At 43.6% G+C, this 27,158-nt stretch overlaps 35 non-coding genes across 35 annotated transcripts; 9 read left to right on the top strand and 26 right to left on the bottom strand.

Moving 5' to 3' along the window:
* Window positions 1-130: 130 nt before the first annotated feature.
* trnav-cac (transfer RNA valine (anticodon CAC)) lies at window positions 131-203 on the bottom strand. The gene has a single exon. It is a non-coding gene; the product is annotated as a tRNA-Val (tRNA).
* Window positions 204-299: 96 nt separating this feature from the next.
* On the top strand, window positions 300-371 carry trnad-guc (transfer RNA aspartic acid (anticodon GUC)). Its single transcript has one exon. It is a non-coding gene; the product is annotated as a tRNA-Asp (tRNA).
* Window positions 372-435: 64 nt separating this feature from the next.
* trnav-aac (transfer RNA valine (anticodon AAC)) lies at window positions 436-508 on the bottom strand. The gene has a single exon. It is a non-coding gene; the product is annotated as a tRNA-Val (tRNA).
* A 389-nt stretch (window positions 509-897) lies between these two features.
* trnav-cac (transfer RNA valine (anticodon CAC)) lies at window positions 898-970 on the bottom strand. Its single transcript has one exon. It is a non-coding gene; the product is annotated as a tRNA-Val (tRNA).
* Window positions 971-3,762: 2,792 nt separating this feature from the next.
* On the bottom strand, window positions 3,763-3,835 carry trnav-cac (transfer RNA valine (anticodon CAC)). Its single transcript has one exon. It is a non-coding gene; the product is annotated as a tRNA-Val (tRNA).
* Window positions 3,836-4,675: 840 nt separating this feature from the next.
* On the bottom strand, window positions 4,676-4,748 carry trnav-cac (transfer RNA valine (anticodon CAC)). The gene has a single exon. It is a non-coding gene; the product is annotated as a tRNA-Val (tRNA).
* Window positions 4,749-4,843: 95 nt separating this feature from the next.
* trnad-guc (transfer RNA aspartic acid (anticodon GUC)) lies at window positions 4,844-4,915 on the top strand. Its single transcript has one exon. It is a non-coding gene; the product is annotated as a tRNA-Asp (tRNA).
* Window positions 4,916-4,979: 64 nt separating this feature from the next.
* trnav-aac (transfer RNA valine (anticodon AAC)) lies at window positions 4,980-5,052 on the bottom strand. The gene has a single exon. It is a non-coding gene; the product is annotated as a tRNA-Val (tRNA).
* A 694-nt stretch (window positions 5,053-5,746) lies between these two features.
* trnav-cac (transfer RNA valine (anticodon CAC)) lies at window positions 5,747-5,819 on the bottom strand. The gene has a single exon. It is a non-coding gene; the product is annotated as a tRNA-Val (tRNA).
* A 96-nt stretch (window positions 5,820-5,915) lies between these two features.
* trnad-guc (transfer RNA aspartic acid (anticodon GUC)) lies at window positions 5,916-5,987 on the top strand. The gene has a single exon. It is a non-coding gene; the product is annotated as a tRNA-Asp (tRNA).
* A 64-nt stretch (window positions 5,988-6,051) lies between these two features.
* trnav-aac (transfer RNA valine (anticodon AAC)) lies at window positions 6,052-6,124 on the bottom strand. The gene has a single exon. It is a non-coding gene; the product is annotated as a tRNA-Val (tRNA).
* Window positions 6,125-6,513: 389 nt separating this feature from the next.
* Window positions 6,514-6,586, bottom strand: trnav-cac (transfer RNA valine (anticodon CAC)). The gene has a single exon. It is a non-coding gene; the product is annotated as a tRNA-Val (tRNA).
* A 2,792-nt stretch (window positions 6,587-9,378) lies between these two features.
* Window positions 9,379-9,451, bottom strand: trnav-cac (transfer RNA valine (anticodon CAC)). The gene has a single exon. It is a non-coding gene; the product is annotated as a tRNA-Val (tRNA).
* An 840-nt stretch (window positions 9,452-10,291) lies between these two features.
* On the bottom strand, window positions 10,292-10,364 carry trnav-cac (transfer RNA valine (anticodon CAC)). Its single transcript has one exon. It is a non-coding gene; the product is annotated as a tRNA-Val (tRNA).
* A 95-nt stretch (window positions 10,365-10,459) lies between these two features.
* On the top strand, window positions 10,460-10,531 carry trnad-guc (transfer RNA aspartic acid (anticodon GUC)). Its single transcript has one exon. It is a non-coding gene; the product is annotated as a tRNA-Asp (tRNA).
* A 64-nt stretch (window positions 10,532-10,595) lies between these two features.
* Window positions 10,596-10,668, bottom strand: trnav-aac (transfer RNA valine (anticodon AAC)). The gene has a single exon. It is a non-coding gene; the product is annotated as a tRNA-Val (tRNA).
* Window positions 10,669-11,667: 999 nt separating this feature from the next.
* Window positions 11,668-11,740, bottom strand: trnav-cac (transfer RNA valine (anticodon CAC)). Its single transcript has one exon. It is a non-coding gene; the product is annotated as a tRNA-Val (tRNA).
* A 96-nt stretch (window positions 11,741-11,836) lies between these two features.
* trnad-guc (transfer RNA aspartic acid (anticodon GUC)) lies at window positions 11,837-11,908 on the top strand. Its single transcript has one exon. It is a non-coding gene; the product is annotated as a tRNA-Asp (tRNA).
* Window positions 11,909-11,972: 64 nt separating this feature from the next.
* Window positions 11,973-12,045, bottom strand: trnav-cac (transfer RNA valine (anticodon CAC)). The gene has a single exon. It is a non-coding gene; the product is annotated as a tRNA-Val (tRNA).
* Window positions 12,046-16,124: 4,079 nt separating this feature from the next.
* On the bottom strand, window positions 16,125-16,197 carry trnav-cac (transfer RNA valine (anticodon CAC)). The gene has a single exon. It is a non-coding gene; the product is annotated as a tRNA-Val (tRNA).
* Window positions 16,198-17,037: 840 nt separating this feature from the next.
* On the bottom strand, window positions 17,038-17,110 carry trnav-cac (transfer RNA valine (anticodon CAC)). The gene has a single exon. It is a non-coding gene; the product is annotated as a tRNA-Val (tRNA).
* Window positions 17,111-17,205: 95 nt separating this feature from the next.
* trnad-guc (transfer RNA aspartic acid (anticodon GUC)) lies at window positions 17,206-17,277 on the top strand. The gene has a single exon. It is a non-coding gene; the product is annotated as a tRNA-Asp (tRNA).
* A 64-nt stretch (window positions 17,278-17,341) lies between these two features.
* trnav-aac (transfer RNA valine (anticodon AAC)) lies at window positions 17,342-17,414 on the bottom strand. The gene has a single exon. It is a non-coding gene; the product is annotated as a tRNA-Val (tRNA).
* A 694-nt stretch (window positions 17,415-18,108) lies between these two features.
* On the bottom strand, window positions 18,109-18,181 carry trnav-cac (transfer RNA valine (anticodon CAC)). Its single transcript has one exon. It is a non-coding gene; the product is annotated as a tRNA-Val (tRNA).
* A 96-nt stretch (window positions 18,182-18,277) lies between these two features.
* On the top strand, window positions 18,278-18,349 carry trnad-guc (transfer RNA aspartic acid (anticodon GUC)). Its single transcript has one exon. It is a non-coding gene; the product is annotated as a tRNA-Asp (tRNA).
* A 64-nt stretch (window positions 18,350-18,413) lies between these two features.
* On the bottom strand, window positions 18,414-18,486 carry trnav-aac (transfer RNA valine (anticodon AAC)). The gene has a single exon. It is a non-coding gene; the product is annotated as a tRNA-Val (tRNA).
* A 694-nt stretch (window positions 18,487-19,180) lies between these two features.
* trnav-aac (transfer RNA valine (anticodon AAC)) lies at window positions 19,181-19,253 on the bottom strand. The gene has a single exon. It is a non-coding gene; the product is annotated as a tRNA-Val (tRNA).
* A 1,096-nt stretch (window positions 19,254-20,349) lies between these two features.
* trnav-cac (transfer RNA valine (anticodon CAC)) lies at window positions 20,350-20,422 on the bottom strand. Its single transcript has one exon. It is a non-coding gene; the product is annotated as a tRNA-Val (tRNA).
* A 1,784-nt stretch (window positions 20,423-22,206) lies between these two features.
* trnav-cac (transfer RNA valine (anticodon CAC)) lies at window positions 22,207-22,279 on the bottom strand. The gene has a single exon. It is a non-coding gene; the product is annotated as a tRNA-Val (tRNA).
* Window positions 22,280-22,510: 231 nt separating this feature from the next.
* Window positions 22,511-22,583, bottom strand: trnav-aac (transfer RNA valine (anticodon AAC)). Its single transcript has one exon. It is a non-coding gene; the product is annotated as a tRNA-Val (tRNA).
* A 1,098-nt stretch (window positions 22,584-23,681) lies between these two features.
* On the bottom strand, window positions 23,682-23,754 carry trnav-cac (transfer RNA valine (anticodon CAC)). The gene has a single exon. It is a non-coding gene; the product is annotated as a tRNA-Val (tRNA).
* Window positions 23,755-25,679: 1,925 nt separating this feature from the next.
* On the top strand, window positions 25,680-25,751 carry trnad-guc (transfer RNA aspartic acid (anticodon GUC)). Its single transcript has one exon. It is a non-coding gene; the product is annotated as a tRNA-Asp (tRNA).
* A 368-nt stretch (window positions 25,752-26,119) lies between these two features.
* Window positions 26,120-26,192, bottom strand: trnav-aac (transfer RNA valine (anticodon AAC)). Its single transcript has one exon. It is a non-coding gene; the product is annotated as a tRNA-Val (tRNA).
* A 535-nt stretch (window positions 26,193-26,727) lies between these two features.
* On the bottom strand, window positions 26,728-26,800 carry trnav-cac (transfer RNA valine (anticodon CAC)). The gene has a single exon. It is a non-coding gene; the product is annotated as a tRNA-Val (tRNA).
* Window positions 26,801-26,896: 96 nt separating this feature from the next.
* On the top strand, window positions 26,897-26,968 carry trnad-guc (transfer RNA aspartic acid (anticodon GUC)). The gene has a single exon. It is a non-coding gene; the product is annotated as a tRNA-Asp (tRNA).
* The last annotated feature ends 190 nt before the right edge of the window (window positions 26,969-27,158 follow it).

Below are 27,158 nucleotides of genomic sequence, written 5' to 3'. Positions count from 1 at the left end.
GTTATTATAGTGGACAGTAACTCCGCCTGTCACGCAGAAGCCCAGGGTTAGATTCCCTGACGGGGAGTAGCTCTTATTTAAATGATTTTGTTGGTGCAGTTTTTTCAGCAAATCAGAAAGGAGAAAGGTTTGTTTCCACCCAGTTTCGAACTGGGGACCTTTCGTGTGTGAGACGAACGTGATAACCACTACACTATGGAAACAGATGACACAGGACTGTTTCATATGAAGAATTTCATGCCAGCTAACTGATAGCATGGCTTGTGTTTTGGCTCGTAGAGCTTCATGATAGACCGTGTTCCTCGTTAGTATAGTGGACAGTATCTCCGCTTGTCACGCGGAAGACCAGGGTTCGATTCCCTGACGGGGAGTAGCTCTAATTTAAATGGTTTTTGTGATGCAGTTTATTACAGCAAATCAGAAAGGAGTAGGGTTTGTTTCCACCCAGTTTCGAACTGGGGACCTTTCGTGTGTTAGACGAACGTGATAACCACTACACTATGGAAACACATGACACAGGCCTGTTTCATATGAAGAATTTCATGCCAGCTAACTGATAGCATGGCTTGTGTTTTGGCACGTAGAGCTTCTTGAAAGACCGTGTTCCTCGTTAGCATAGTGGACAGTATCTCCGCCTGTCACGTGGAAGACCAGGGTTCGATTCCCTGACGGGGAGTAGCTCTTATCTAAATTATTTTGGTGATGCAGTTTATTACAGCAAATCAAAAAGGAGTCAGGGTTGTTTTTTCCTCTCGTGTGTGAGACGAACGTGATAACCACCGCACTATGGAAACAGATGACACAGGACTGTTTCATATGAAGAATGTCATGCTGACGGGAATTACTCAATGATTCTGTTGGTGCAGTTTTTTCAGCAAATCAAAAAGGAGTAAGGTTTGTTTCCACCCAGTTTCGAACTGGGGACCTTTCGTGTGTGAGACGAACGTGATAACCACTACACTATGGAAACAGATGACACAGGACTGTTTCATATGAAGAATTTCATGCCAGCTAACTGATAGCATGGCCTGTGTTCTGGCAGTTAAAGCTTCTTGAAAGACTCCATTCCTCGTTAGTATCGTGGACAGTAACTCCGCCTGTCACGCAGAAGCAAAGGGTTAGATTCCCTGACAGGGAGTCGCTCTTATTTAAATGATTTTGTTGGTGCAGTTTTTTCAGCAAATCAGAAAGGAGTAAGGTTTGTTTCCACCCAGTTTCAAACTGGGGACCTCTCGTGTGTTAGACGAACGTGATAACCACTACACTATGGAAACAGACGTCACAGCACTGTTTCATATGAAGAATGTCATGCTGACGGGGAATTACTCAATGATTTTGTTGGTGCAGTTTTTTCAGCAAATCAAAAAGGAGTAAGGTTTGTTTCCACCTAGTTTCGAACTAAGTGATAGCATGGCTGGTGTTTTGGCACGTAGAGCTTGAAAGACTGCGTTCCTCGGTAGTATAGTGGACAGTATCTCCGCCCGTCACGCGGAAGACCTGGGTTCGATTCCCTGACGGGGAGTAGCTCTAATTGAAATGGTTTTTGTGATGCAGTTTATTACAGCAAATCAAAAAGGAGTAGGGTTTGTTTCCACCCAGTTTCTAATTGGGGACCTTTCGTGTGTGAGACGAACGTGATAACCACTACAATATGGAAACAGATGACACAGGACTGTTTCATATGAAGAATTTCATGCCAGCTAACTGATAGCATGGCCTGTGTTTTGGCAGTTAAAGCTTCTTGAAAGACTCCATTCCTCGTTAGTATAGTGGACAGTATCTCCGCCTGTCAGGCGGAAGACCAGGGTTCGATTCCCTGACGGGGAGTAGCTCTCATTTAAATGATTTTGGTGATGCAATTTATTACAGCAAATCAAAAAGGAGTCAGGATTTTTTCCACCAAGTCTCGAACAGGGGACCTTTCGTGTGTGAGACGAACGTGATAACCACTACACTATGGAAACAGATGACACAGGACTGTTTCATATGAAGAATTTCATGCCAGCTAACTGACAGCATGGCTGGTGTTTTGGCACATAGAGCTTATTGAAAGACTGTGATCCTCGTTAGTATAGTGGACAGTATCTCCGCCTGTCACGCGGAAGACCGCGTTCAATTCCCTGACGGGCAGTAGCTCTAATTTAAATGGTTTTGGTGATGCAGTTTATTACAGCAAATCAAAAAGGAGTATGGATTGTTTCCACGCAGTTTCGAACAGGGGACCTTTCGTGTGTGAGATGAACGTGATAACCACTACACTATGGAAACAGATGACACAGGACTGTTTCATATGAAGAATTTCATGCCAGCTAACTGATAGCATGGCCTGTGTTTTGGCAGTTAAAGCTTCTTGAAAGACTCCATTCCTCGTTAGTATAGTGGACAGTAACTCCACCTGTCACGCAGAAGCCCAGGGTTAGATTCCCTGACGGGGAGTAGCTCTTATTTAAATGATTTTGTTGGTGCAGTTTTTTCAGCAAATCAGAAAGGAGTAAGGTTTGTTTCCACCCAGTTTCGAACTGGGGACCTTTCGTGTGTGAGACGAACGTGATAACAACTACACTATGGAAACAGATGACACTGTACTGTCTCATATGAAGAATTTCATGCCAGCTAACTGATAGCATGGCTTGTGTTTTGGCCTCGTAGAGCTTCTTGAAAGACTGTGTTCCTCGTTAGTATAGTGGACAGTATCTCCGCCTGTCACGCGGAAGACCAGTGTTCGATTCCCTGACGGGGAGTAGCTCTCACTTAAATGATTTTGGTGATGCAATTTATTACAGCATATCAAGAAGGAGTCAGGATTTTTTCCACCAATTCCCTGACAGGGAGTCGCTCTTACTTAAATGATTTTGTTGGTGCAGTTTTTTCAGCAAATCAGAAAGGAGTAAGGTTTGTTTCCACCCAGTTTCGAACTGGGGACCTCTCGTGTGTTAGACAAACGTGATAACCACTACACTATGGAAACAGATGTCACAGCACTGTTTCATATGAAGAATGTCATGCTGACGGGGAATTACTCAATGATTTTGTTGGTGCAGTTTTTTCAGCAAATCAAAAAGGAGTAAGGTTTGTTTCCACCTAGTTTCGAACTAAGTGATAGCATGGCTGGTGTTTTGGCACGTAGAGCTTGAAAGACTGCGTTCCTCGGTAGTATAGTGGACAGTATCTCCGCCTGTCACGCAGAAGCCCAGGGTTAGATTCCCTGACAGAGAGTTGCTCTAATTTAAATGATTTTGGTGATGCAGTTTATTACAGCAAATCAAAAAGGAGTAGGGATTGTTTCCATCCAGTTTCGAACTGGGGACCTTTCGTGTGTGAGACAAACGTGATAACCACTACACTATGGAAACAGATATCACAGCACTGTTTCATATGAAGAATGTCATGCTGACGGGGAATTACTCAATGATTTTGTTGGTGCAGTTTTTTCAGCAAATCAAAAAGGAGTAAGGTTTGTTTCCACCTAGTTTCGAACTGGGGACCGTTCGTGTGTTAGACGAACGTGATAACCACTACACTATGGAAACAGATGACACAGGACTGTTTTAATATGAAGAATTTCATGCCAGCAAACTGATAGCATGGCCTGTGTTTTGGCAGTTAAAGCTTCTTGAACGACTCCACTCCTCGTTAGTATAGTGGACAGTATCTCCGCCTGTCACGCAGATGCCCAGGGTTAGATTCCCTGACGGGGAGTAGCTCTTATTTAAATGATTTTGTTGGTGCAGTTTTTTCAGCAAATCAAAAAGGAGTAAGGTTTGTTTCCACCCAGTTTCGAACTGGGGACCTTTCGTGTGTGAAACGAACGTGATAACCACTACACTATGGAAACAGATGACACAGGACCGTTTCATATGAAGAATTTCATGCCAGCTAACTGATAGCATGGCTTGTGTTTTGGCTCGTAGAGCTTCTTGAAAGACCGTGTTCCTCGTTAGTATAGTGGACAGTATCTCCGCCCGTCACACGGAAGACCTGGGTTCGATTCCCTGACGGGGAGTAGCTATAATTGAAATGGTTTTTGTGATGCAGTTTATTACAGCAAATCAAAAAGGAGTAGTGTTTGTTTCCACCCAGTTTCAAATTGGGGACCTTTCGTGTGTGAGACGAACGTGATAACCACTACACTATGGAAACAGATGACACAGGACTGTTTCATATGAAGAATTTCATGCCAGCTAACTGATAGCATGGCCTGTGTTCTGGCAGTTAAAGCTTCTTGAAAGACTCCATTCCTCGTTAGTATCGTGGACAGTAACTCCGCCTGTCACGCAGAAGCACAGGGTTAGATTCCCTGACAGGGAGTCGCTCTTATTTAAATGATTTTGTTGGTGCAGTTTTTTCAGCAAATCAGAAAGGAGTAAGGTTTGTTTCCACCCAGTTTCGAACTGGGGACCTCTCGTGTGTGAGACGAACGTGATAACAACTACACTATGGAAACAAATGACACAGGACTGTTTCATATGAAGAATTTCATGCCAGCTAACTGATAGCATGGCCTGTGTTTTGGCAGTTAAAGCTTCTTGAAAGATTCCATTCCTCGTTATTATAGTGGACAGTAACTCCGCCTGTCACGCAGAAGCCCAGGGTTAGATTCCCTGACGGGGAGTAGCTCTTATTTAAATGATTTTGTTGGTGCAGTTTTTTCAGCAAATCAGAAAGGAGAAAGGTTTGTTTCCACCCAGTTTCGAACTGGGGACCTTTCGTGTGTGAGACGAACGTGATAACCACTACACTATGGAAACAGATGACACAGACTGTTTCATATGAAGAATTTTATGCCAGCTAACTGATAGCATTGCTTGTGTTTTGGCTCGTAGAGCTTCATGATAGACCGTGTTCCTCGTTAGTATAGTGGACAGTATCTCCGCTTGTCACGCGGAAGACCAGGGTTCGATTCCCTGACGGGGAGTAGCTCAAATTTAAATGGTTTTTGTGATGCAGTTTATTACAGCAAATCAAAAAGGAGTAGGGTTTGTTTCCACCCAGTTTCGAACTGGGGACCTTTCGTGTGTTAGACGAACGTGATAACCACTACACTATGGAAACACATGACACAGGCCTGTTTCATATGAAGAATTTCATGCCAGCTAACTGATAGCATGGCTTGTGTTTTGGCACGTAGAGCTTCTTGAAAGACCGTGTTGCTCGTTAGTATAGTGGACAGTATCTCCGCCTGTCACGTGGAAGACCAGGGTTCGATTCCCTGACGGGGAGTAGCTCTTATCTGAATTATTTTGGTGATGCAGTTTATTACAGCAAATCAAAAAGGAGTCAGGGTTGTTTTTTCCTCTCGTGTGTGAGACGAACGTGATAACCACTACACTATGGAAACAGATGACACAGGACTGTTTCATATGAAGAATGTCATGCTGACGGGGAATTACTCAATGATTCTGTTGGTGCAGTTTTTTCAGCAAATCAAAAAGGAGTAAGGTTTGTTTCCACCCAGTTTCGAACTGGGGACCTTTCGTGTGTTAGACGAACGTGAAAACCACTACACTATGGAAACAGATGACACAGGACTGTTTCATATGAAGAATTTCATGCCAGCTAACTGATAGCATGGCCTGTGTTTTGGCAGTTAAAGCTTCTTGAAAGACTCCATTCCTCGTTATTATAGTGGACAGTAACTCCGCCTGTCACGCAGAAGCCCAGGGTTAGATTCCCTGACGGGGAGTAGCTCTTATTTAAATGATTTTGTTGGTGCAGTTTTTTCAGCAAATCAGAAAGGAGAAAGGTTTGTTTCCACCCAGTTTCGAACTGGGGACCTTTCGTGTGTGAGACGAACGTGATAACCACTACACTATGGAAACAGATGACACAGGACTGTTTCATATGAAGAATTTCATGCCAGCTAACTGATAGCATGGCTTGTGTTTTGGCTCGTAGAGCTTCATGATAGACCGTGTTCCTCGTTAGTATAGTGGACAGTATCTCCGCTTGTCACGCGGAAGACCAGGGTTCGATTCCCTGACGGGGAGTAGCTCTAATTTAAATGGTTTTTGTGATGCAGTTTATTACAGCAAATCAGAAAGGAGTAGGGTTTGTTTCCACCCAGTTTCGAACTGGGGACCTTTCGTGTGTTAGACGAACGTGATAACCACTACACTATGGAAACACATGACACAGGCCTGTTTCATATGAAGAATTTCATGCCAGCTAACTGATAGCATGGCTTGTGTTTTGGCACGTAGAGCTTCTTGAAAGACCGTGTTCCTCGTTAGCATAGTGGACAGTATCTCCGCCTGTCACGTGGAAGACCAGGGTTCGATTCCCTGACGGGGAGTAGCTCTTATCTAAATTATTTTGGTGATGCAGTTTATTACAGCAAATCAAAAAGGAGTCAGGGTTGTTTTTTCCTCTCGTGTGTGAGACGAACGTGATAACCACCGCACTATGGAAACAGATGACACAGGACTGTTTCATATGAAGAATGTCATGCTGACGGGAATTACTCAATGATTCTGTTGGTGCAGTTTTTTCAGCAAATCAAAAAGGAGTAAGGTTTGTTTCCACCCAGTTTCGAACTGGGGACCTTTCGTGTGTGAGACGAACGTGATAACCACTACACTATGGAAACAGATGACACAGGACTGTTTCATATGAAGAATTTCATGCCAGCTAACTGATAGCATGGCCTGTGTTCTGGCAGTTAAAGCTTCTTGAAAGACTCCATTCCTCGTTAGTATCGTGGACAGTAACTCCGCCTGTCACGCAGAAGCAAAGGGTTAGATTCCCTGACAGGGAGTCGCTCTTATTTAAATGATTTTGTTGGTGCAGTTTTTTCAGCAAATCAGAAAGGAGTAAGGTTTGTTTCCACCCAGTTTCAAACTGGGGACCTCTCGTGTGTTAGACGAACGTGATAACCACTACACTATGGAAACAGACGTCACAGCACTGTTTCATATGAAGAATGTCATGCTGACGGGGAATTACTCAATGATTTTGTTGGTGCAGTTTTTTCAGCAAATCAAAAAGGAGTAAGGTTTGTTTCCACCTAGTTTCGAACTAAGTGATAGCATGGCTGGTGTTTTGGCACGTAGAGCTTGAAAGACTGCGTTCCTCGGTAGTATAGTGGACAGTATCTCCGCCCGTCACGCGGAAGACCTGGGTTCGATTCCCTGACGGGGAGTAGCTCTAATTGAAATGGTTTTTGTGATGCAGTTTATTACAGCAAATCAAAAAGGAGTAGGGTTTGTTTCCACCCAGTTTCTAATTGGGGACCTTTCGTGTGTGAGACGAACGTGATAACCACTACAATATGGAAACAGATGACACAGGACTGTTTCATATGAAGAATTTCATGCCAGCTAACTGATAGCATGGCCTGTGTTTTGGCAGTTAAAGCTTCTTGAAAGACTCCATTCCTCGTTAGTATAGTGGACAGTATCTCCGCCTGTCAGGCGGAAGACCAGGGTTCGATTCCCTGACGGGGAGTAGCTCTCATTTAAATGATTTTGGTGATGCAATTTATTACAGCAAATCAAAAAGGAGTCAGGATTTTTTCCACCAAGTCTCGAACAGGGGACCTTTCGTGTGTGAGACGAACGTGATAACCACTACACTATGGAAACAGATGACACAGGACTGTTTCATATGAAGAATTTCATGCCAGCTAACTGACAGCATGGCTGGTGTTTTGGCACATAGAGCTTATTGAAAGACTGTGATCCTCGTTAGTATAGTGGACAGTATCTCCGCCTGTCACGCGGAAGACCGCGTTCAATTCCCTGACGGGCAGTAGCTCTAATTTAAATGGTTTTGGTGATGCAGTTTATTACAGCAAATCAAAAAGGAGTATGGATTGTTTCCACGCAGTTTCGAACAGGGGACCTTTCGTGTGTGAGATGAACGTGATAACCACTACACTATGGAAACAGATGACACAGGACTGTTTCATATGAAGAATTTCATGCCAGCTAACTGATAGCATGGCCTGTGTTTTGGCAGTTAAAGCTTCTTGAAAGACTCCATTCCTCGTTAGTATAGTGGACAGTAACTCCACCTGTCACGCAGAAGCCCAGGGTTAGATTCCCTGACGGGGAGTAGCTCTTATTTAAATGATTTTGTTGGTGCAGTTTTTTCAGCAAATCAGAAAGGAGTAAGGTTTGTTTCCACCCAGTTTCGAACTGGGGACCTTTCGTGTGTGAGACGAACGTGATAACAACTACACTATGGAAACAGATGACACTGTACTGTCTCATATGAAGAATTTCATGCCAGCTAACTGATAGCATGGCTTGTGTTTTGGCCTCGTAGAGCTTCTTGAAAGACTGTGTTCCTCGTTAGTATAGTGGACAGTATCTCCGCCTGTCACGCGGAAGACCAGTGTTCGATTCCCTGACGGGGAGTAGCTCTCACTTAAATGATTTTGGTGATGCAATTTATTACAGCATATCAAGAAGGAGTCAGGATTTTTTCCACCAATTCCCTGACAGGGAGTCGCTCTTACTTAAATGATTTTGTTGGTGCAGTTTTTTCAGCAAATCAGAAAGGAGTAAGGTTTGTTTCCACCCAGTTTCGAACTGGGGACCTCTCGTGTGTTAGACAAACGTGATAACCACTACACTATGGAAACAGATGTCACAGCACTGTTTCATATGAAGAATGTCATGCTGACGGGGAATTACTCAATGATTTTGTTGGTGCAGTTTTTTCAGCAAATCAAAAAGGAGTAAGGTTTGTTTCCACCTAGTTTCGAACTAAGTGATAGCATGGCTGGTGTTTTGGCACGTAGAGCTTGAAAGACTGCGTTCCTCGGTAGTATAGTGGACAGTATCTCCGCCTGTCACGCAGAAGCCCAGGGTTAGATTCCCTGACAGAGAGTTGCTCTAATTTAAATGATTTTGGTGATGCAGTTTATTACAGCAAATCAAAAAGGAGTAGGGATTGTTTCCATCCAGTTTCGAACTGGGGACCTTTCGTGTGTGAGACAAACGTGATAACCACTACACTATGGAAACAGATATCACAGCACTGTTTCATATGAAGAATGTCATGCTGACGGGGAATTACTCAATGATTTTGTTGGTGCAGTTTTTTCAGCAAATCAAAAAGGAGTAAGGTTTGTTTCCACCTAGTTTCGAACTGGGGACCGTTCGTGTGTTAGACGAACGTGATAACCACTACACTATGGAAACAGATGACACAGGACTGTTTTAATATGAAGAATTTCATGCCAGCAAACTGATAGCATGGCCTGTGTTTTGGCAGTTAAAGCTTCTTGAACGACTCCACTCCTCGTTAGTATAGTGGACAGTATCTCCGCCTGTCACGCAGATGCCCAGGGTTAGATTCCCTGACGGGGAGTAGCTCTTATTTAAATGATTTTGTTGGTGCAGTTTTTTCAGCAAATCAAAAAGGAGTAAGGTTTGTTTCCACCCAGTTTCGAACTGGGGACCTTTCGTGTGTGAAACGAACGTGATAACCACTACACTATGGAAACAGATGACACAGGACCGTTTCATATGAAGAATTTCATGCCAGCTAACTGATAGCATGGCTTGTGTTTTGGCTCGTAGAGCTTCTTGAAAGACCGTGTTCCTCGTTAGTATAGTGGACAGTATCTCCGCCCGTCACACGGAAGACCTGGGTTCGATTCCCTGACGGGGAGTAGCTATAATTGAAATGGTTTTTGTGATGCAGTTTATTACAGCAAATCAAAAAGGAGTAGTGTTTGTTTCCACCCAGTTTCAAATTGGGGACCTTTCGTGTGTGAGACGAACGTGATAACCACTACACTATGGAAACAGATGACACAGGACTGTTTCATATGAAGAATTTCATGCCAGCTAACTGATAGCATGGCCTGTGTTCTGGCAGTTAAAGCTTCTTGAAAGACTCCATTCCTCGTTAGTATCGTGGACAGTAACTCCGCCTGTCACGCAGAAGCACAGGGTTAGATTCCCTGACAGGGAGTCGCTCTTATTTAAATGATTTTGTTGGTGCAGTTTTTTCAGCAAATCAGAAAGGAGTAAGGTTTGTTTCCACCCAGTTTCGAACTGGGGACCTCTCGTGTGTGAGACGAACGTGATAACAACTACACTATGGAAACAAATGACACAGGACTGTTTCATATGAAGAATTTCATGCCAGCTAACTGATAGCATGGCCTGTGTTTTGGCAGTTAAAGCTTCTTGAAAGATTCCATTCCTCGTTATTATAGTGGACAGTAACTCCGCCTGTCACGCAGAAGCCCAGGGTTAGATTCCCTGACGGGGAGTAGCTCTTATTTAAATGATTTTGTTGGTGCAGTTTTTTCAGCAAATCAGAAAGGAGAAAGGTTTGTTTCCACCCAGTTTCGAACTGGGGACCTTTCGTGTGTGAGACGAACGTGATAACCACTACACTATGGAAACAGATGACACAGACTGTTTCATATGAAGAATTTTATGCCAGCTAACTGATAGCATGGCTTGTGTTTTGGCTCGTAGAGCTTCATGATAGACCGTGTTCCTCGTTAGTATAGTGGACAGTATCTCCGCTTGTCACGCGGAAGACCAGGGTTCGATTCCCTGACGGGGAGTAGCTCAAATTTAAATGGTTTTTGTGATGCAGTTTATTACAGCAAATCAAAAAGGAGTATGGTTTGTTTCCACCCAGTTTCGAACTGGGGACCTTTCGTGTGTTAGACGAACGTGATAACCACTACACTATGGAAACACATGACACAGGCCTGTTTCATATGAAGAATTTCATGCCAGCTAACTGATAGCATGGCCTGTGTTTTGGCAGTTAAAGCTTCTTGAAAGACTCCATTCCTCGTTAGTATAGTGGACAGTAACTCCACCTGTCACGCAGAAGCCCAGGGTTAGATTCCCTGACGGGGAGTAGCTCTTATTTAAATGATTTTGTTGGTGCAGTTTTTTCAGCAAATCAGAAAGGAGTAAGGTTTGTTTCCACCCAGTTTCGAACTGGGGACCTTTCGTGTGTGAGACGAACGTGATAACAACTACACTATGGAAACAGATGACACTGTACTGTCTCATATGAAGAATTTCATGCCAGCTAACTGATAGCATGGCTTGTGTTTTGGCCTCGTAGAGCTTCTTGAAAGACCGTGTTGCTCGTTAGTATAGTGGACAGTATCTCCGCCTGTCACGTGGAAGACCAGGGTTCGATTCCCTGACGGGGAGTAGCTCTTATCTGAATTATTTTGGTGATGCAGTTTATTACAGCAAATCAAAAAGGAGTCAGGGTTGTTTTTTCCTCTCGTGTGTGAGACGAACGTGATAACCACTACACTATGGAAACAGATGACACAGGACTGTTTCATATGAAGAATGTCATGCTGACGGGGAATTACTCAATGATTCTGTTGGTGCAGTTTTTTCAGCAAATCAAAAAGGAGTAAGGTTTGTTTCCACCCAGTTTCGAACTGGGGACCTTTCGTGTGTTAGACGAACGTGAAAACCACTACACTATGGAAACAGATGACACAGGACTGTTTCATATGAAGAATTTCATGCCAGCTAACTGATAGCATGGCCTGTGTTTTGGCAGTTAAAGCTTCTTGAAAGACTCCATTCCTCGTTATTATAGTGGACAGTAACTCCGCCTGTCACGCAGAAGCCCAGGGTTAGATTCCCTGACGGGGAGTAGCTCTTATTTAAATCATTTTGTTGGTGCAGTTTTTTCAGCAAATCAGAAAGGAGAAAGGTTTGTTTCCACCCAGTTTCGAACTGGGGACCTTTCGTGTGTGAGACGAACGTGATAACCACTACACTATGGAAACAGATGACACAGGACTGTTTCATATGAAGAATTTCATGCCAGCTAACTGATAGCATGGCTTGTGTTTTGGCTCGTAGAGCTTCATGATAGACCGTGTTCCTCGTTAGTATAGTGGACAGTATCTCCGCTTGTCACGCGGAAGACCAGGGTTCGATTCCCTGACGGGGAGTAGCTCTAATTTAAATGGTTTTTGTGATGCAGTTTATTACAGCAAATCAAAAAGGAGTAGGGTTTGTTTCCACCCAGTTTCGAACTGGGGACCTTTCGTGTGTGAGACGAACGTGATAACCACTACACTATGGAAACAGATGACACAGGACTGTTTCATATGAAGAATTTCATGCCAGCTAACTGATAGCATGGCCTGTGTTCTGGCAGTTAAAGCTTCTTGAAAGACTCCATTCCTCGTTAGTATCGTGGACAGTAACTCCGCCTGTCACGCAGAAGCAAAGGGTTAGATTCCCTGACAGGGAGTCGCTCTTATTTAAATGATTTTGTTGGTGCAGTTTTTTCAGCAAATCAGAAAGGAGTAAGGTTTGTTTCCACCCAGTTTCAAACTGGGGACCTCTCGTGTGTTAGACGAACGTGATAACCACTACACTATGGAAACAGACGTCACAGCACTGTTTCATATGAAGAATGTCATGCTGACGGGGAATTACCGTATTTTCACGACTATTCGACGCATCGTACTAATGGCCGCAGTCTCATTAATGGGTGACATTTCTGTATTTTACACATACACAGGACGCATCGTACTAATGGCCGCAGTTTTACAGTGGTAAAACATATGCCAGCTTAAACATACGGCATGCATGCGCGCACTCTAACACGTTAGCTTGAAGCATACGGTAGCATGCCAAGACATACAGATAAGATAAAAACACTTTTTTAAAAAGGCAACGAAAGCAGAACTGAGTTCGGGTGTATTTTATTTAGCCATCGTACAATGTTCTCACGTTTTTCGATCAATCATCACCCAGAAATCCATCAAAGTCCTCATCCTCTGTATCAGAAGCAGAGGACTGCACATCTCAGTTGTCATTGAATGCATCACATGCCAGTGTGAGTTGCTACGCATTGCCGAGCGGAAAGAAGGAGTAGCAACAGCAAAGTCAACATTTCTCTCGTGTGAAGCTTTCCCACATTTGAAAGTAAAGAACAGAGCGAAACATGGTGGCAGCGCGTGTGTGTGTAGAAAGAATTGAACAATTGTGCAAGTACCGTAATCCATCAAAAACGCCGCGTTCCCTCTCGTTGTTGCGTATTGTGGCGTAACTCGCCAAGCGCTGCCTCTCACTCTTTGTAAAGTTGTGTTTGCCACCGATCATCCATTGTTCCCATGCCGTTTGCAACTTTACTTTGAACGCCCGGTTGATGCCAATGTCCAGCGGTTGGAGTTCTTTACTCAAGCCTCCGGGAATAACGGCAAGCTCATTTGCTTGAACTTGTTTTTTCACCGCTGCTATGAGATGGGCACGCATGCCAAAAGCATAACCGGTGGCTTCAAGTTTGAACTGAGCTTCGTAGGCGTGTCTTTTTGTCGAATTTATTTTCAGGGGTTCTTAGAAACCAAAACCGGAGTTGTTTTGCAACAATGCACATTGCCACACTCTATACAAGTGTTGGTACTGGCTTGAGGCGTCCACTTACACGCCCACCCTTCACCATTGGCGGACTAGCTTGTCTGTCCTCTCTCTCCCTCCCTCTCTCTCTCTCTCTCTCGCTCCCTCTCCCTATATGTATATATACACGCCCACCCTTCCCTGATTGGCCGACTTCTTTCACAGTCACTTCCGCCTTTTCTCTATATAAACAGCGTGTCGGCGGTCAGTCAGATTTTGAAACTCAGCGCATATAAAGGACGCTCCGCACCATAAGGCGTCCTGTCCATTTTGGAGAAAATTTAAGACTTTTAATGGCGCCTTATAGTCGTGAAAATACGGTACTCAATGATTTTGTTGGTGCAGTTTTTTCAGCAAATCAAAAAGGAGTAAGGTTTGTTTCCACCTAGTTTCGAACTAAGTGATAGCATGGCTGGTGTTTTGGCACGTAGAGCTTGAAAGACTGCGTTCCTCGGTAGTATAGTGGACAGTATCTCCGCCCGTCACGCGGAAGACCTGGGTTCGATTCCCTGACGGGGAGTAGCTCTAATTGAAATGGTTTTTGTGATGCAGTTTATTACAGCAAATCAAAAAGGAGTAGGGTTTGTTTCCACCCAGTTTCTAATTGGGGACCTTTCGTGTGTGAGACGAACGTGATAACCACTACAATATGGAAACAGATGACACAGGACTGTTTCATATGAAGAATTTCATGCCAGCTAACTGATAGCATGGCCTGTGTTTTGGCAGTTAAAGCTTCTTGAAAGACTCCATTCCTCGTTAGTATAGTGGACAGTATCTCCGCCTGTCAGGCGGAAGACCAGGGTTCGATTCCCTGACGGGGAGTAGCTCTCATTTAAATGATTTTGGTGATGCAATTTATTACAGCAAATCAAAAAGGAGTCAGGATTTTTTCCACCAAGTCTCGAACAGGGGACCTTTCGTGTGTGAGACGAACGTGATAACCACTACACTATGGAAACAGATGACACAGGACTGTTTCATATGAAGAATTTCATGCCAGCTAACTGACAGCATGGCTGGTGTTTTGGCACATAGAGCTTATTGAAAGACTGTGATCCTCGTTAGTATAGTGGACAGTATCTCCGCCTGTCACGCGGAAGACCGCGTTCACTTCCCTGACGGGCAGTAGCTCTAATTTAAATGGTTTTGGTGATGCAGTTTATTACAGCAAATCAAAAAGGAGTATGGATTGTTTCCACGCAGTTTCGAACAGGGGACCTTTCGTGTGTGAGATGAACGTGATAACCACTACACTATGGAAACAGATGACACAGGACTGTTTCATATGAAGAATTTCATGCCAGCTAACTGATAGCATGGCCTGTGTTTTGGCAGTTAAAGCTTCTTGAAAGACTCCATTCCTCGTTAGTATAGTGGACAGTAACTCCACCTGTCACGCAGAAGCCCAGGGTTAGATTCCCTGACGGGGAGTAGCTCTTATTTAAATGATTTTGTTGGTGCAGTTTTTTCAGCAAATCAGAAAGGAGTAAGGTTTGTTTCCACCCAGTTTCGAACTGGGGACCTTTCGTGTGTGAGACGAACGTGATAACAACTACACTATGGAAACAGATGACACTGTACTGTCTCATATGAAGAATTTCATGCCAGCTAACTGATAGCATGGCTTGTGTTTTGGCCTCGTAGAGCTTCTTGAAAGACTGTGTTCCTCGTTAGTATAGTGGACAGTATCTCCGCCTGTCACGCGGAAGACCAGTGTTCGATTCCCTGACGGGGAGTAGCTCTCACTTAAATGATTTTGGTGATGCAATTTATTACAGCATATCAAGAAGGAGTCAGGATTTTTTCCACCAATTCCCTGACAGGGAGTCGCTCTTACTTAAATGATTTTGTTGGTGCAGTTTTTTCAGCAAATCAGAAAGGAGTAAGGTTTGTTTCCACCTAGTTTCGAACTGGGGACCTCTCGTGTGTTAGACAAACGTGATAACCACTACACTATGGAAACAGATGTCACAGCACTGTTTCATATGAAGAATGTCATGCTGACGGGGAATTACTCAATGATTTTGTTGGTGCAGTTTTTTCAGCAAATCAAAAAGGAGTAAGGTTTGTTTCCACCTAGTTTCGAACTAAGTGATAGCATGGCTGGTGTTTTGGCACGTAGAGCTTGAAAGACTGCGTTCCTCGGTAGTATAGTGGACAGTATCTCCGCCTGTCACGCAGAAGCCCAGGGTTAGATTCCCTGACAGAGAGTTGCTCTAATTTAAATGATTTTGGTGATGCAGTTTATTACAGCAAATCAAAAAGGAGTAGGGATTGTTTCCATCCAGTTTCGAACTGGGGACCTTTCGTGTGTGAGACAAACGTGATAACCACTACACTATGGAAACAGATATCACAGCACTGTTTCATATGAAGAATGTCATGCTGACGGGGAATTACTCAATGATTTTGTTGGTGCAGTTTTTTCAGCAAATCAAAAAGGAGTAAGGTTTGTTTCCACCTAGTTTCGAACTGGGGACCGTTCGTGTGTTAGACGAACGTGATAACCACTACACTATGGAAACAGATGACACAGGACTGTTTTAATATGAAGAATTTCATGCCAGCAAACTGATAGCATGGCCTGTGTTTTGGCAGTTAAAGCTTCTTGAACGACTCCACTCCTCGTTAGTATAGTGGACAGTATCTCCGCCTGTCACGCAGATGCCCAGGGTTAGATTCCCTGACGGGGAGTAGCTCTTATTTAAATGATTTTGTTGGTGCAGTTTTTTCAGCAAATCAAAAAGGAGTAAGGTTTGTTTCCACCCAGTTTCGAACTGGGGACCTTTCGTGTGTGAAACGAACGTGATAACCACTACACTATGGAAACAGATGACACAGGACCGTTTCATATGAAGAATTTCATGCCAGCTAACTGATAGCATGGCTTGTGTTTTGGCTCGTAGAGCTTCTTGAAAGACCGTGTTCCTCGTTAGTATAGTGGACAGTATCTCCGCCCGTCACACGGAAGACCTGGGTTCGATTCCCTGACGGGGAGTAGCTATAATTGAAATGGTTTTTGTGATGCAGTTTATTACAGCAAATCAAAAAGGAGTAGTGTTTGTTTCCACCCAGTTTCAAATTGGGGACCTTTCGTGTGTGAGACGAACGTGATAACCACTACACTATGGAAACAGATGACACAGGACTGTTTCATATGAAGAATTTCATGCCAGCGAACTGATAGCATGGCCTGTGTTCTGGCAGTTAAAGCTTCTTGAAAGACTCCATTCCTCGTTAGTATCGTGGACAGTAAATCCGCCTGTCACGCAGAAGCACAGGGTTAGATTCCCTGACAGGGAGTCGCTCTTATTTAAATGATTTTGTTGGTGCAGTTTTTTCAGCAAATCAGAAAGGAGTAAGGTTTGTTTCCACCCAGTTTCGAACTGGGGACCTCTCGTGTGTGAGACGAACGTGATAACAACTACACTATGGAAACAAATGACACAGGACTGTTTCATATGAAGAATTTCATGCCAGCTAACTGATAGCATGGCCTGTGTTTTGGCAGTTAAAGCTTCTTGAAAGATTCCATTCCTCGTTATTATAGTGGACAGTAACTCCGCCTGTCACGCAGAAGCCCAGGGTTAGATTCCCTGACGGGGAGTAGCTCTTATTTAAATGATTTTGTTGGTGCAGTTTTTTCAGCAAATCAGAAAGGAGAAAGGTTTGTTTCCACCCAGTTTCGAACTGGGGACCTTTCGTGTGTGAGACGAACGTGATAACCACTACACTATGGAAACAGATGACACAGACTGTTTCATATGAAGAATTTTATGCCAGCTAACTGATAGCATGGCTTGTGTTTTGGCTCGTAGAGCTTCATGATAGACCGTGTTCCTCGTTAGTATAGTGGACAGTATCTCCGCTTGTCACGCGGAAGACCAGGGTTCGATTCCCTGACGGGGAGTAGCTCAAATTTAAATGGTTTTTGTGATGCAGTTTATTACAGCAAATCAAAAAGGAGTAGGGTTTGTTTCCACCCAGTTTCGAACTGGGGACCTTTCGTGTGTTAGACGAACGTGATAACCACTACACTATGGAAACACATGACACAGGCCTGTTTCATATGAAGAATTTCATGCCAGCTAACTGATAGCATGGCTTGTGTTTTGGCACGTAGAGCTTCTTGCAAGACCGTGTTGCTCGTTAGTATAGTGGACAGTATCTCCGCCTGTCACGTGGAAGACCAGGGTTCGATTCCCTGACGGGGAGTAGCTCTTATCTGAATTATTTTGGTGATGCAGTTTATTACAGCAAATCAAAAAGGAGTCAGGGTTGTTTTTTCCTCTCGTGTGTGAGACGAACGTGATAACCACTACACTATGGAAACAGATGACACAGGACTGTTTCATATGAAGAATGTCATGCTGACGGGGAATTACTCAATGATTCTGTTGGTGCAGTTTTTTCAGCAAATCAAAAAGGAGTAAGGTTTGTTTCCACCCAGTTTCGAACTGGGGACCTTTCGTGTGTTAGACGAACGTGAAAACCACTACACTATGGAAACAGATGACACAGGACTGTTTCATATGAAGAATTTCATGCCAGCTAACTGATAGCATGGCCTGTGTTTTGGCAGTTAAAGCTTCTTGAAAGACTCCATTCCTCGTTATTATAGTGGACAGTAACTCCGCCTGTCACGCAGAAGCCCAGGGTTAGATTCCCTGACGGGGAGTAGCTCTTATTTAAATCATTTTGTTGGTGCAGTTTTTTCAGCAAATCAGAAAGGAGAAAGGTTTGTTTCCACCCAGTTTCGAACTGGGGACCTTTCGTGTGTGAGACGAACGTGATAACCACTACACTATGGAAACAGATGACACAGGACTGTTTCATATGAAGAATTTCATGCCAGCTAACTGATAGCATGGCTTGTGTTTTGGCTCGTAGAGCTTCATGATAGACCGTGTTCCTCGTTAGTATAGTGGACAGTATCTCCGCTTGTCACGCGGAAGACCAGGGTTCGATTCCCTGACGGGGAGTAGCTCTAATTTAAATGGTTTTTGTGATGCAGTTTATTACAGCAAATCAAAAAGGAGTAGGGTTTGTTTCCACCCAGTTTCGAACTGGGGACCTTTCGTGTGTTAGACGAACGTGATAACCACTACACTATGGAAACACATGACACAGGCCTGTTTCATATGAAGAATTTCATGCCAGCTAACTGATAGCATGGCTTGTGTTTTGGCACGTAGAGCTTCTTGAAAGACCGTGTTCCTCGTTAGTATAGTGGACAGTATCTCCGCCTGTCACGTGGAAGACCAGGGTTCGATTCCCTGACGGGGAGTAGCTCTTATCTAAATTATTTTGGTGATGCAGTTTATTACAGCAAATCAAAAAGGAGTCAGGGTTGTTTTTTCCTCTCGTGTGTGAGACGAACGTGATAACCACTACACTATGGAAACAGATGACACAGGACTGTTTCATATGAAGAATGTCATGCTGACGGGGAATTACTCAATGATTCTGTTGGTGCAGTTTTTTCAGCAAATCAAAAAGGAGTAAGGTTTGTTTCCACCCAGTTTCGAACTGGGGACCTTTCATGTGTGAGACGAACGTGATAACCACTACACTATGGAAACAGATGACACAGGACTGTTTCATATGAAGAATTTCATGCCAGCTAACTGATAGCATGGCCTGTGTTCTGGCAGTTAAAGCTTCTTGAAAAACTCCATTCCTCGTTAGTATCGTGGACAGTAACTCCGCCTGTCACGCAGAAGCACAGGGTTAGATTCCCTGACAGGGAGTCGCTCTTATTTAAATGATTTTGTTGGTGCAGTTTTTTCAGCAAATCAGAAAGGAGTAAGGTTTGTTTCCACCCAGTTTCGAACTGGGGACCTCTCGTGTGTTAGACGAACGTGATAACCACTACACTATGGAAACAGATGTCACAGCACTGTTTCATATGAAGAATGTCATGCTGACGGGGAATTACTCAATGATTTTGTTGGTGCAGTTTTTTCAGCAAATCAAAAAGGAGTAAGGTTTGTTTCCACCTAGTTTCGAACTAAGTGATAGCATGGCTGGTGTTTTGGCACGTAGAGCTTGAAAGACTGTGTTCCTCGGTAGTATAGTGGACAGTATCTCCGCCTGTCACGCAGAAGCCCAGGGTTAGATTCCCTGACAGAGAGTTGCTCTAATTTAAATGATTTTGGTGATGCAGTTTATTACAGCAAATCAAAAAGGAGTAGGGATTGTTTCCATCCAGTTTCGAACTGGGGACCTTTCGTGTGTTAGACAAACGTGATAACCACTACACTATGGAAACAGATGTCACAGCACTGTTTCATATGAAGAATGTCATGCTGACGGGGAATTACTGTGATTTTGTTGGTGCAGTTTTTTCAGCAAATCAAAAAGGAGTAAGGCTTGTTTCCACCTAGTTTCGAACTGGGGACCTTTCGTGTGTTAGACGAACGTGATAACCACTACACTATTGAAACAGATGACACAGGACTGTTTCATATGAAGGATGTCATTCCAGCTAACTGATAGCATGGCCGGTGTTTTGGCAGTTAAAGGTTCTTGAAAGACTCCATTCCTCGTTAGTATAGTGGACAGTTTCTCCGCCTGTCACGCGGAAGACCAGGGTTAGATTCCTTGACAGAGAGTTGCTCTAATTTAAATGATTTTGGTGATGCAGTTTATTACAGCAAATCAAAAAGGAGTATGGATTATTTCCACCCAGTTTTGAACAGGGGACCTTTCGTGTGTGAGATGAACGTGATAACCACTACACTATGGAAACAGATGACACAGGACTGTTTCATATGAAGAATTTCATGCCAGCTAACTGATAGCATGGCCTGTGTTTTGGCAGTTAAAGCTTCTTGAAAGACTCCATTCCTCGTTAGTATAGTGGACAGTAACTCCACCTGTCACGCAGAAGCCCAGGGTTAGATTCCCTGACGGGGAGTAGCTCTTATTTAAATGATTTTGTTGGTGCAGTTTTTTCAGCAAATCAGAAAGGAGTAAGGTTTGTTTCCACCCAGTTTCGAACTGGGGACCTTTCGTGTGTGAGACGAACGTGATAACCACTACACTATGGAAACAGATGACACTGTACTGTTTCATATGAAGAATTTCATGCCAGCTAACTGATAGCATGGCTTGTGTTTTGGCTCGTAGAGCTTCTTGAAAGACTGTGTTCCTTGTTAGTATAGTGGACAGTATCTCCGCCTGTCACGCGGAAGACCAGGGTTCGATTCCCTGACGGGGAGTAGCTCTCATTTAAATGATTTTGGTGATGCAATTTATTACAGCAAATCAAAAAGGAGTCAGGATTTTTTCCACCAAGTTTCGAACAGGGGACCTTTCGTGTGTGAGACGAACGTGATAACCACTACACTATGGAAACAGATGACACTGTACTGTTTCATATGAAGAATTTCATGCCAGCTAACTGATAGCATGGCTTGTGTTTTGGCTCGTAGAGCTTCTTGAAAGACTGTGTTCCTTGTTACTATAGTGGACAGTATCTCCGCCTGTCACGCGGAAGACCAGGGTTCGATTCCCTGACGGGGAGTAGCTCTCATTTAAATGATTTTGGTGATGCAATTTATTACAGCAAATCAAAAAGGAGTCAGGATTTTTTCCACCAAGTTTCGAACAGGGGACCTTTCGTGTGTGAGACGAACGTGATAACCACTACACTATGGAAACAGATGACACAGGACTGTTTCATATGAAGAATTTCATGCCAGCTAACTGATAGCATGGCCTGTGTTTTGGCAGTTAAAGCTTCTTGAAAGACTCCATTTCTCGTTAGTATAGTGGACAGTATCTCCGCCTGTCACGCGGAAGACCAGGGTTCGATTCCCTGACGGGGAGTAGCTCTCATTTAAATGATTTTGGTGATGCAATTTATTACAGCAAATCAAAAAGGAGTCAGGATTTTTTCCACCAAGTTTCGAACAGGGGACCTTTCGTGTGTGAGACGAACGTGATAACCACTACACTATGGAAACAGATGACACAGGACTGTTTCATATGAAGAATTTCATGCCAGCTAACTGATAGCATGGCTGGTGTTTTGGCACGTAGAGCTTGAAAGACTGCGTTCCTCGGTAGTATAGTGGACAGTATCTCCGCCTGTCACGCAGAAGCCCAGGGTTAGATTCCCTGACAGAGAGTTGCTCTAATTTAAATGATTTTGGTGATGCAGTTTATTACAGCAAATCAAAAAGGAGTAGGGATTGTTTCGATCCAGTTTCGGAATGGGGACCTTTCGTGTGTGAGACAAACGTGATAACCACTACACTATGGAAACAGATGTCACAGCACTGTTTCATATGAAGAATGTCATGCTGACGGGGAATTACTCAATGATTTTGTTGGTGCAGTTTTTTCAGCAAATCAAAAAGGAGTAAGGTTTGTTTCCACCCAGTTTCGAACTGGGGACCTTTCGTGTGTTAGATGAACGTGATAACCACTACACTATGGAAACACATGACACAGGCCTGTTTCATATGAAGAATTTCATGCCAGCTAACTGATAGCATGGCTTGTGTTTTGGCACGTAGAGCTTCTTGAAAGACCGTGTTCCTCGTTAGTATAGTGGACAGTATCTCCGCCTGTCACGTGGAAGACCAGGGTTCGATTCCCTAACGGGGAGTAGCTCTTATCTAATTTATTTTGGTGATGCAGTTTATTACAGCAAATCAAAAAGGAGTCAGGGTTGTTTTTTCCTCTCGTGTGTGAGACGAACGTGATAACCACTACACTATGGAAACAGATGACACAGGACTGTTTCATATGAAGAATGTCATGCTGACGGGGAATTACTCAATGATTCTGTTGGTGCAGTTTTTTCAGCAAATCAAAAAGGAGTAAGGTTTGTTTCCACCCAGTTTCGAACTGGGGACCTTTCGTGTGTGAGACGAACGTGATAACCACTACACTATGGAAACAGATGACACAGGACTGTTTCATATGAAGAATTTCATGCCAGCTAACTGATAGCATGGCCGGTGTTCTGGCAGTTAAAGCTTCTTGAAAGACTCCATTCCTCGTTAGTATCGTGGACAGTAACTCCGCCTGTCACGCAGAAGCACAGGGTTAGATTCCCTGACAGGGAGTCGCTCTTATTTAAATGATTTTGTTGGTGCAGTTTTTTCAGCAAATCAGAAAGGAGTAAGGTTTGTTTCCACCCAGTTTCGAACTGGGGACCTCTCGTGTGTTAGACGAACGTGATAACCACTACACTATGGAAACAGATGTCACAGCACTGTTTCATATGAAGAATGTCATGCTGACGGGGAATTACTCAATGATTTTGTTGGTGCAGTTTTTTCAGCAAATCAAAAAGGAGTAAGGTTTGTTTCCACCTAGTTTCGAACTAAGTGATAGCATGGCTGGTGTTTTGGCACGTAGAGCTTGAAAGACTGTGTTCCTCGGTAGTATAGTGGACAGTATCTCCGCCTGTCACGCAGAAGCCCAGGGTTAGATTCCCTGACAGAGAGTTGCTCTAATTTAAATGATTTTGGTGATGCAGTTTATTACAGCAAATCAAAAAGGAGTAGGGATTGTTTCCATCCAGTTTCGAACTGGGGACCTTTCGTGTGTTAGACAAACGTGATAACCACTACACTATGGAAACAGATGTCACAGCACTGTTTCATATGAAGAATGTCATGCTGACGGGGAATTACTGAAAGATTTTGTTGGTGCAGTTTTTTCAGCAAATCAAAAAGGAGTAAGGCTTGTTTCCACCTAGTTTCGAACTGGGGACCTTTCGTGTGTTAGACGAACGTGATAACCACTACACTATTGAAACAGATGACACAGGACTGTTTCATATGAAGGATGTCATTCCAGCTAACTGATAGCATGGCCGGTGTTTTGGCAGTTAAAGGTTCTTGAAAGACTCCATTCCTCGTTAGTATAGTGGACAGTTTCTCCGCCTGTCACGCGGAAGACCAGGGTTAGATTCCTTGACAGAGAGTTGCTCTAATTTAAATGATTTTGGTGATGCAGTTTATTACAGCAAATCAAAAAGGAGTATGGATTATTTCCACCCAGTTTTGAACAGGGGACCTTTCGTGTGTGAGATGAACGTGATAACCACTACACTATGGAAACAGATGACACAGGACTGTTTCATATGAAGAATTTCATGCCAGCTAACTGATAGCATGGCCTGTGTTTTGGCAGTTAAAGCTTCTTGAAAGAATCCATTCCTCGTTAGTATAGTGGACAGTAACTCCACCTGTCACGCAGAAGCCCAGGGTTAGATTCCCTGACGGGGAGTAGCTCTTATTTAAATGATTTTGTTGGTGCAGTTTTTTCAGCAAATCAGAAAGGAGTAAGGTTTGTTTCCACCCAGTTTCGAACTGGGGACCTTTCGTGTGTGAGACGAACGTGATAACCACTACACTATGGAAACAGATGACACTGTACTGTTTCATATGAAGAATTTCATGCCAGCTAACTGATAGCATGGCTTGTGTTTTGGCTCGTAGAGCTTCTTGAAAGACTGTGTTCCTTGTTAGTATAGTGGACAGTATCTCCGCCTGTCACGCGGAACACCAGGGTTCGATTCCCTGACGGGGAGTAGCTCTCATTTAAATGATTTTGGTGATGCAATTTATTACAGCAAATCAAAAAGGAGTCAGGATTTTTTCCACCAAGTTTCGAACAGGGGACCTTTCGTGTGTGAGACGAACGTGATAACCACTACACTATGGAAACAGATGACACAGGACTGTTTCATATGAAGAATTTCATGCCAGCTAACTGATAGCATGGCCTGTGTTTTGGCAGTTAAAGCTTCTTGAAAGACTCCATTTCTCGTTAGTATAGTAGACAGTATCTCCGCCTGTCACGCGGAAGACCAGGGTTCGATTCCCTGACGGGGAGTAGCTCTCATTTAAATGATTTTGGTGATGCAATTTATTACAGCAAATCAAAAAGGAGTCAGGATTTTTTCCACCAAGTTTCGAACAGGGGACCTTTCGTGTGTGAGACGAACGTGATAACCACTACACTATGGAAACAGATGACACAGGACTGTTTTAATATGAAGAATTTCATGCCAGCTAACTGATAGCATGGCTTGTGTTTTGGCTCGTAGAGCTTCTTGAACGACCGTGTTCCTCGTTAGTATAGTGGACAGTATCTCCGCCCGTCACGCGGAAGACCTGGGTTCGATTCCCTGACGGGGAGTAGCTCTAATTGAAATGGTTTTTGTGATGCAGTTTATTACAGCAAATCAAAAAGGAGTAGGGTTTGTTTCCACCCAGTTTCTAATTGGGGACCTTTCGTGTGTGAGACGAACGTGATAACCACTACTCTATGGAAACAGATGACACAGGACTGTTTCATATGAAGAATTTCATGCCAGCTAACTGATAGCATGGCCTGTGTTTTGGCAGTTAAAGCTTCTTGAAAGACTCCATTCCTCGTTAGTATAGTGGACAGTATCTCCGCCTGTCACGCGAAAGACCAGGGTTCAATTCCCTGACGGGGAGTAGCTCTCATTTAAATGATTTTGGTGATGCAATTTATTACAGCAAATCAAAAAGGAGTCAGGATTTTTTCCACCAAGTTTCGAACAGGGGACCTTTCGTGTGTGAGACGAACGTGATAACCACTACACTATGGAAACAGATGACACAGGACTGTTTCATATGAAGAATTTCATGCCAGCTAACTGACAGCATGGCTGGTGTTTTGGCACATAGAGCTTATTGAAAGACTGTGATCCTCGTTAGTATAGTGGACAGTATCTCCGCCTGTCACGCGGAAGACCGCGTTCAATTCCCTGACGGGCAGTAGCTCTAATTTAAATGGTTTTGGTGATGCAGTTTATTACAGCAAATCAAAAAGGAGTATGGATTGTTTCCACCCAGTTTCGAACAGGGGACCTTTCGTGTGTGAGATAAACGTGATAACCACTACACTATGGAAACAGATGACACAGGACTGTTTCATATGAAGAATTTCATGCCAGCTAACTGATAGCATGGCCTTTGTTTTGGCAGTTAAAGCTTCTTGAAAGACTCCATTCCTCGTTAGTATAGTGGACAGTAACTCCGTCTGTCACGCAGAAGGCCAGGGTTAGATTCCCTGACAGGGAGTAGCTCTTATTTAAATGATTTTGTTGGTGCAGTTTTTTCAGCAAATCAGAAAGGAGTAAGGTGTGTTTCCACCCAGTTTCGAACTGGGGACCTTTCATGTGTGAGACGAACGTGATAACCACTACACTATGGAAACAGATGACACTGTACTGTCTCATATGAAGAATTTCATGCCAGCTAACTGATAGCATGGCTTGTGTTTTGGCTCGTAGAGCTTCTTGAAAGACTGTGTTCCTCGTTAGTATAGTGGACAGTATCTCCGCCTGTCACGCGGAAGACCAGGGTTCGATTCCCTGACGGGGAGTAGCTCTCATTTAAATGATTTTGGTGATGCAATTTATTACAGCAAATCAAAAAGGAGTCAGGATTTTTTCCACCAAGTTTCAAACAGGGGACCTTTCGTGTGTGAGACGAACGTGATAACCACTACACTATGGAAACAGATGACACAGGACTGTTTCATATGAAGAATTTCATTCCAGCTAACTGATAGCATGGCCTGTGTTCTGGCAGTTAAAGCTTCTTGAAAGACTCCATTCCTCGTTAGTATCGTGGACAGTAACTCCGCCTGTCACGCAGAAGCCCAGGGTTAGATTCCCTGACAGGGAGTAGCTCTTATTTAAATGATTTTGTTGGTGCAGTTTTTTCAGCAAATCAGAAAAGAGTAAGGTTTGTTTCCACCCAGTTTCGAACTGGGGACCTCTCGTGTGTTAGACGAACGTGATAACCACTACACTATGGAAACAGATGACACAGGACTGTTTCATATGAAGAATTTCATGCCAGCTAACTGACAGCATGGCTGGTGTTTTGGCACATAGAGCTTATTGAAAGACTGTGATCCTCGTTAGTATAGTGGACAGTATCTCCGCCTGTCACGCGGAAGACCGCGTTCAATTCCCTGACGGGCAGTAGCTCTAATTTAAATGGTTTTGGTGATGCAGTTTATTACAGCAAATCAAAAAGGAGTATGGATTGTTTCCACCCAGTTTCGAACAGGGGACCTTTCGTGTGTGAGATAAACGTGATAACCACTACACTATGGAAACAGATGACACAGGACTGTTTCATATGAAGAATTTCATGCCAGCTAACTGATAGCATGGCCTGTGTTTTGGGAGTTAAAGCTTCTTGAAAGACTCCATTCCTCGTTAGTATAGTGGACAGTAACTCCGCCTGTCACGCAGAAGCCCAGGGTTAGATTCCCTGACAGGGAGTAGCTCTTATTTAAATGATTTTGTTGGTGCAGTTTTTTCAGCAAATCAGAAAGGAGTAAGGTTTGTTTCCACCCAGTTTCGAACTGGGGACCTTTCGTGTGTGAGACGAACGTGATAACCACTACACTATGGAAACAGATGACACTGTACTGTCTCATATGAAGAATTTCATGCCAGCTAACTGATAGCATGGCTTGTGTTTTGGCTCGTAGAGCTTCTTGAAAGACTGTGTTCCTCGTTAGTATAGTGGACAGTATCTCCGCCTGTCACGCGGAAGACCAGGGTTCGATTCCCTGACGGGGAGTAGCTCTCATTTAAATGATTTTGGTGATGCAATTTATTTCAGCAAATCAAAAAGGAGTCAGGATTTTTTCCACCAAGTTTCGAACAGGGGACCTTTCGTGTGTGAGACGAACGTGATAACCACTACACTATGGAAACAGATGACACAGGACTGTTTCATATGAAGAATTTCATTCCAGCTAACTGATAGC

The sequence above is a fragment of the Hippocampus zosterae genome, chromosome 14 (genome assembly GCF_025434085.1).
Source record: "Hippocampus zosterae strain Florida chromosome 14, ASM2543408v3, whole genome shotgun sequence".
Lineage (NCBI taxonomy): Eukaryota > Metazoa > Chordata > Actinopteri > Syngnathiformes > Syngnathidae > Hippocampus > Hippocampus zosterae.
This window is presented reverse-complemented; position numbering and strand designations above follow the sequence as displayed.